Genomic DNA, 6,718 nt, shown 5'->3' with positions numbered 1-6,718 from the left:
CTGACAAACCCTCCCCCATCGCTCCCACATTGGCTTTTGAATCTTTTTCCAGAGCAGGGACTTTGGCATGTTGTTAAAAATTCATCCGGGATTTGCACCACACAAATCAGAAATGTGGACGCATTTTAAAAGGGTCCAGATGAATCAGGGCGTTGGGTGTCACATTGTGCCCATTTGAAAGCCAGCTCCACACTCTCCACTCAGAAATCAAGCTTCTTTTTTTTCTTTTACTATTAATTTTTTTTACTTTAAATGCAGACTTCTGCCATTTTTAAATGGTATCAAACTCTCAAGGGGGTAATCGAGGTTAAGTGGAATATACAGAAAGACTCTGTGTACAGTCAACAGACGAGTCCAAATTACAGCTTAATGAGAATTCAAGAGTAGGGCAAATGAATCATTTGAAATATCCATTTCTGGGAAGTGAAGTGGTAGAAATCAAGCTTCTTGATAGTCTTCATGGTTTATCGACACCATCATGGCTTCTACACATTTTCAAAACACCTTATTACCTAGGTGTAAACAAAGCAGATATGAAAATATAAGGCAGGGTAAGAAACATTATTTCTGGTCATGATTTGGAGAAGGAAGCTTAAAGAGCTGTCTGTCTTCTATCTAGTCCTCATCCTTCATGTCTCTTATCTTGTCCCTGGAGAAAGATATCATGCTTGTAGTGGAACACACAAAATCGGGGGTCAGCAAACAGAAGAAGACCCTCAACAAAATAGGTCGGTACTGTGATTGCAAATATGGGCTCAAACACAGCCATGGCGGTGGGGATGGTGCAGGACAATGGAGTGTTTCATCTGTTATACGCAGCGTCTCTGTGATGAGTGACTGATTGGCATCAAATAAGTGTTATCTCTGTTCTCTCCTCTCCTCTCTTCCTAGTTTCTCCTCTCCTTAATTCTCTGTGTGTCATTTAGAGTTCCAGGGACCTATCTCTTGGTGTGTGATACCCTGGAAAATAAGAACTTCATATCTTGTGCTTGACCAACATTGTGCAAGTTTGTTCCTGTTTAAGCAGAGGTGTGTCATATCTGTATTTGATTTTCGACTACACAAGAGGTGCTATTTCTCATAGCTTGAGAAAAAAACATTTTTGCATTGTTTCTAAAAGACTGTTTTTATGTTCATCATCATACTTAATTACTGAGTTTGAGACTAGATTTCTTACGCTTATTGTGTGTAAGATTGAACATAGGCAAAACAAGCATATAAAATTATTTAGACTAGATACTCTGCTGGAGAAGGAGGGACAATCTCCAGTCAGATGCAATTTGACAGTACATGCACAAAAAAGATAATAAAATTTTTAAAAAGTAAAAAATTCTTTAGACCAGCAATAGCACAATTTCTCACTGGAATGGCTCAAGGGGAACCAGCATTTTATTTTGAAGCAAATTTGAAAATAGAGATTTGTCATTCCAAATCTGTGAGTGGGAATCAGAGGAAACAGCTCAATTGTCACTATCAGATAAATTGAGGAGGGAGGAATACTCCTATCAGATCTTGCCGGTGAGGAAGGGGCCAAGTGAAGGTGAAGTGGAAGCATCTGAGAAGGATGTGCAGGCTAAGGCAGTTTGGCTGAGCTGTTGGAGTCCTCCGGCTTTAATTGGCCATCACAGAAGACCCGTGTCTCCCAAGCACGGAGATGCTCTGCCACACTCAGTCTTTGGCAAAGTGTTGCTCGGTCTCAGGAAAAATACAGGAGTCGATTTCAGAGCTCAGCTGCTGGGCCTCTGGTCAGCCACGTTCCTTGTACTTAGAAGTCTGTGAGCCACATGCTCGTGGTCACCACATAACGCCTCTATCCCACTGCTGTTGGGTCCACTCAGAGATCCACAGTGACCCCAGGTGTATCAGTGTGCCAGAGTAGAACTGTTTAGAAGCTTTTCTGGCAACCCTAAGGCAGGTGGTTCGAATCCCTGAGCTGTTCCAGGTGAGAAAGATGAGCAGTCTCCTTTCATGCGATTTACAGCTTATGAAAACCCACTCGAGGGAGGGTCAGCTGTGAGTGAGCCCCAACTTGCTAGCACATAACAAAGGCAATGACAACTGGTGGTGTAGCCTGCTGGGAGCCACACTGTGTGCCTGAAGGCTACGCCTCTCCTCCATCTGAGGGAGGAATATGGCCAATCTCCACTTGTAGAATTTATAGTCTCAGGACCCAGCTGGGAGGGCACTTAGGAGCTGGCTCTGACCTAACGGCAATGAGTTTTAGTTGTTCTGTTTGATGGAAGAAGTTTTTCTTTTGAGGCATCTCTGACTAGTCTCCAACTTCCAACCTGTTGGTTAACAACTGAATGTTTTAACTGTTTGTCCCACTGAGGACAACTTGTCCTGCTTGGTCTGATTCAGATTTAATGTTTTACTGGTCCTGATCATCGAGTCAACCTACAGGGCTGGACTCTATTTTCCTGTCCCCTTTAAGACCTGGAGAAGTTCATGACCTACTGTGGGAAGCCAAATATACTAAATACTTGTAATAAACCAAATGCTATTTCAGGATATGAGGGAGGTGGATACAAGGTGGAATTCAACCTGAAGCACTAAGGCAATCCTTAAATGATTACCAGGTAGGCACTAAGGCAAACCTTAATCGTTTACAGGATTCTTGTATTGTATTTGCTAACCCCTCCCTCCTGAGTCAAGCATAAGGTTTTCAATAGCAAGAGCTTAGCTTTATTTGCATTGAATTCTCTTTGTGATTTGCTCCCAGCAATTTTCAACAAAGGCACAGGGAAACTGGAATCCAACGATTCAGTTGTTCAAGAGCTGTTCGCCTCCTGTTTCACCTCTGTTTTCTCCCACATTCTTGGTGCCTTGTCTCGTTACTAATACTTCTAAAAATACTTTACCCTCAGCCTGCAACCACCTGTTGCAGTGTCCACGTTTTTCCTTGCAGATTTACTCTAGTTTTTCTTGTAGACTAGCCCATCATTAGGGGTCAAGTCTTTTCTCTACAGTTTTCAATCTGGTGATGTTTGAACTTCATTGAATTGATGTGTCCAGCCGCAGAAGGGAGCTCCAACAGATGCAGCAGAAGCAGGCCCTGCTGGCTCCACTTCCACTGGCTCCTTTGGGAAAACGTTCTTAAAAGGAAGGGTCTGGCTGGAGCCCAAGAATCTTGACCTAGAAAAATCCTGACACCCTGCACCCTGGAGTCCTCAGGGACTGAGGCGGGTGCTTTCAAGGACTTGCTGTGTACTTCTCTCTGCTGCTCTGCAATCGCTTCCTTTCACACGCTCGGGGCCTTGAATTGACCTGAGTGAGCTGTTCTGCAGTGTCTGGCACTTTCATGGTCCTACAGGTCGTGTGTTTGCATTTCTCTGTCACACCATCTTTATGCTAAGTGGTTTTCTGGGGCTTGTTGTTGTTATTTTCTTCTCAGCAATGATTTCTGCTTTTAGTTTAATTGTGGTGATGAGCATTTGGAAAACTGACATCTACTAGACTTTGGATTCAGGTTTTCCCATAAGCTAAGTGACTTGTGTGGCAATGACGAGGGCTAGGAGGAGAACTGATGCCTTTGAGCTGTGGTGCTGGAGTAGAGTATTGAATACATCATGGACTGCTAAGAGAACAAACAAGTTTGTCCTAGAGAGGGTGAAACGGGCTATTTCTTGGAGGCAAGGTTTCTGAAGCTCCGTTTGACATACTTTGGACATGCTGCAAGGAGGGACCAGCTCTTGGAGAGGGACGTCATGCTTGGGAGGGTGGAGGGACAGCACAAGAGAGGAAGATCCTCAATGAGATGGACTGTTTCAGTGACTGGGGTAATGGGGATAGGTGTTGACTTAGCATCATGTTAATATTTGTCAGAGTGGTCTGAAACATCCTACTCTTGAAGGATGCTAATAGGTCCTATTTTCTTTTTCTTTTTCTTAAAAAAAAAGGTTTTCTATGTTAAAAAATACTGGAGAAATGTTGAGTTAATAAATTTTAAAAAGATTTTTTGCTGCAAGGATTCTCTGAAATTTGAAAGAAGTGTGAAGCTCCAATAGTGTTTCCCAGTGTGTGAGAGAACATCATAGGACCCTCAATTGCCATGGTCAACAGCACTGTCATCTTTGAATCCTGTGTTAGATAATGTGTCAGTCCTTGGCCAGAGAACATGATGACAGCTCCTGTGGCTCTTGGGTTAGAAATGCCACATTAGATGAGGCAGTGCTCTATGAATGGAGGGGAAGGTGGATGCCAAGCCTGGTCCCAGTCATAATGTTAACAATTTGTTCATACGACATGCCAAATATAATGGGAGGGGCTAGGTGGTTTAATCAGTGGATGGCTAATGAGGAGCTACAGTCTGAAAGTCCCTAAACACTCTAAATATCAAGGTAGCAAAGGAGAGACTCTTGACATCCTTGGAGAGGCTGACCCAAGATCTTTCAGAGTTACCACATGCTGAGTCCTCCCAAGTTCCTAACTTTATCTTGAGTCATCATTGTATCAAGAGTCATGATTGTCTATGACAACTGTTATTAAAAACAAGAGAAAGGTTGATATATAGAGACCTGCTCTGGTATAGTTCCAGAAAGAGGGAGAGGAGCAGAAAAAAAAATTAATTGATAGACTGTGTATGCTAGTTAGGATGGATGAAAGGAAGGACAATGTGGAATGAATGGATGACCAATTGCTAAAGAAACAGGTGTAGTGTGAGGAGTAGCCAAGACTGATTTCTATATGCTTCATAAAGGGGAACTGTCCCCATCAATAATATCTATAGCAGCAAACAGAGAGCTGCTAGGCTGGCATGTCACCCACTCCACGATCCTGCACTTAATTCCACCAGTCATTAGGTTTGATATTCATTATTGACTCACAGATTTTACTCACAGTTGTAGTACTGAGAGTGGGGCTTATTAGGGAAAAAATTTGAGAATGAACAAGGCAAAGAATATCGCCCAATGCAAGTCCAGTTTTAGTCCAGCAGTCCCAAACCAGATTAACAGCAAAATAAAAATCCTCAATTAGTAGAAGTCTTACTTCCAGTTCCAAATTCAAGAAGTCTCTGGTTATCTTAATCATCCAGTAAGGTTTGCCTCAGGGCAGTTCCAAGTCAGCTTTTCTTTCAGTCATCCAGCAAGCAAAACCTACAGTACAAGACATCATGTGTTTTATACTTAATATTATGGAAAAAAATGTTCCATGATTTATAGATGAATTATAGAATAAAAGCAATATACTTGATAAACATTCACTCAAATCACAATTTTAAAAGTATTGAAATATTGACTTGGAGAAAGGAAAGAATCATGATTGCATTTCTTATCATGTAAACTGACCTCCATTTTAACTTTCCCTAAGAAGCCCCCGGCTCATGTATTAGTTAAACGAAAGGTCAGTGGATTGAAACCACCAGCAGCTCCGTGGAGGAGAGCGGAGACAGTCTGTTTCCATTAAGATTACAGCTTTGGAACCTCTGTGGGGGTGCTTCTACTCCATCCTATGAAATGGGTATGAGCTGGAATTGGCTCAATGCAGTGGATTTAAAAAAGTTAACCTATAAATTAACAAAAGCTCAGAGAAGGATAAGAGCACCAGGGCCTGCTGCACTAGAGAGTGACAGCACATAGAAATCGTTGCTAGCAGAGGGTGAACACTTCCTTCAAGGTGTGCACCAGCAAAGCTTCACACGAGTGCAGGTACGATCACAACCTCCACTTGCAGAGGACGCCTCCACTGATACACTGCTTATCAGTAACCTGCCGGAGGTCCCACAGCTCATAAAGGGATTGGCATCCTGTCTCTCTATGCAGAATGAGATAGCATCCTAGAGAAACCGAACCACGACTGCAGGTGAGACATGGACCAGCACAGAACAAGAACAACACACCCAGGGCATGTCTGGGAACCACTGAGATCCCCAAGTGACTTGAATAGACTATGTCTACTTGTGAGAGAATCCCAAGAATCCCAAGAATTGAATGAGGGCTTGGAAGCTTTCTAAGCCCACTCTTCACCTGCAAGAAAGTTTCTTTCTGCTTAAATAAAACATGTATTACACACACACACACACACACACAAATTCATCCTCCCTTTGTTCTTTTATTTACTCTACAAGTAATGACCTTATGCACTGGTGTATAGACGGGAGGCAGGGCAAGAGGACAGGCTTGCCTCCTGTTCCTGGGAAGCAGCCCTCACAGGGGTGGGTGCACAACAGGGAGAAGGTCATAGGTCTCTCCTTCACAAGCTCAGTTATTTATAGACTCTAGGACAACTCCTCCCCTAGCTGTATGACCTCTCCACCTTGGGTTGCCTGAAAAAGTCCATGGGAAAGGCCAACTGTACATCAACATCAAAGAAATAAGGGTTCCTTAGCTTTTGTTTACTAAGACAGAGATTCCCAGCTCCTCTCTTTGCCTGTGACTTGGGATCTGTTGCCCTACCTGGAATTGAGTGCTAGTTGTCAAACTTCTTCATAATGGGGTTCTCAGTCGGCCTGTGTCCCCTTGTCCTGGGGTGTGATTGAGGAAAAGCCCTGGGGCTTCGGGCAGAAAGTTGGGAGCATAGCCTGAGAGGAATGCAAAGCCTCAGTCCTGGAACACAACAGAACATTGTTGAAGGTTTCTCCAGGAATGGAGGAGGAGTGCAAGGAATTCTTGAAAGCTGATCCGAAAGCAAACAACAGGCTAGATCCAGGAGGAGAGAGAGGAAGAAGGCAGGTGCCTCTTCAGCCTGTTCAAATCCTGCAACTCAAGTTCATTGAGGA

This window comes from Elephantulus edwardii, unplaced genomic scaffold (genome assembly GCF_000299155.1).
Source record: "Elephantulus edwardii isolate Elephantulus edwardi_28Jun2011 unplaced genomic scaffold, EleEdw1.0 scaffold00121, whole genome shotgun sequence".
Taxonomy (NCBI): Eukaryota; Metazoa; Chordata; class Mammalia; order Macroscelidea; family Macroscelididae; genus Elephantulus; species Elephantulus edwardii.
This window is presented reverse-complemented; position numbering follows the sequence as displayed.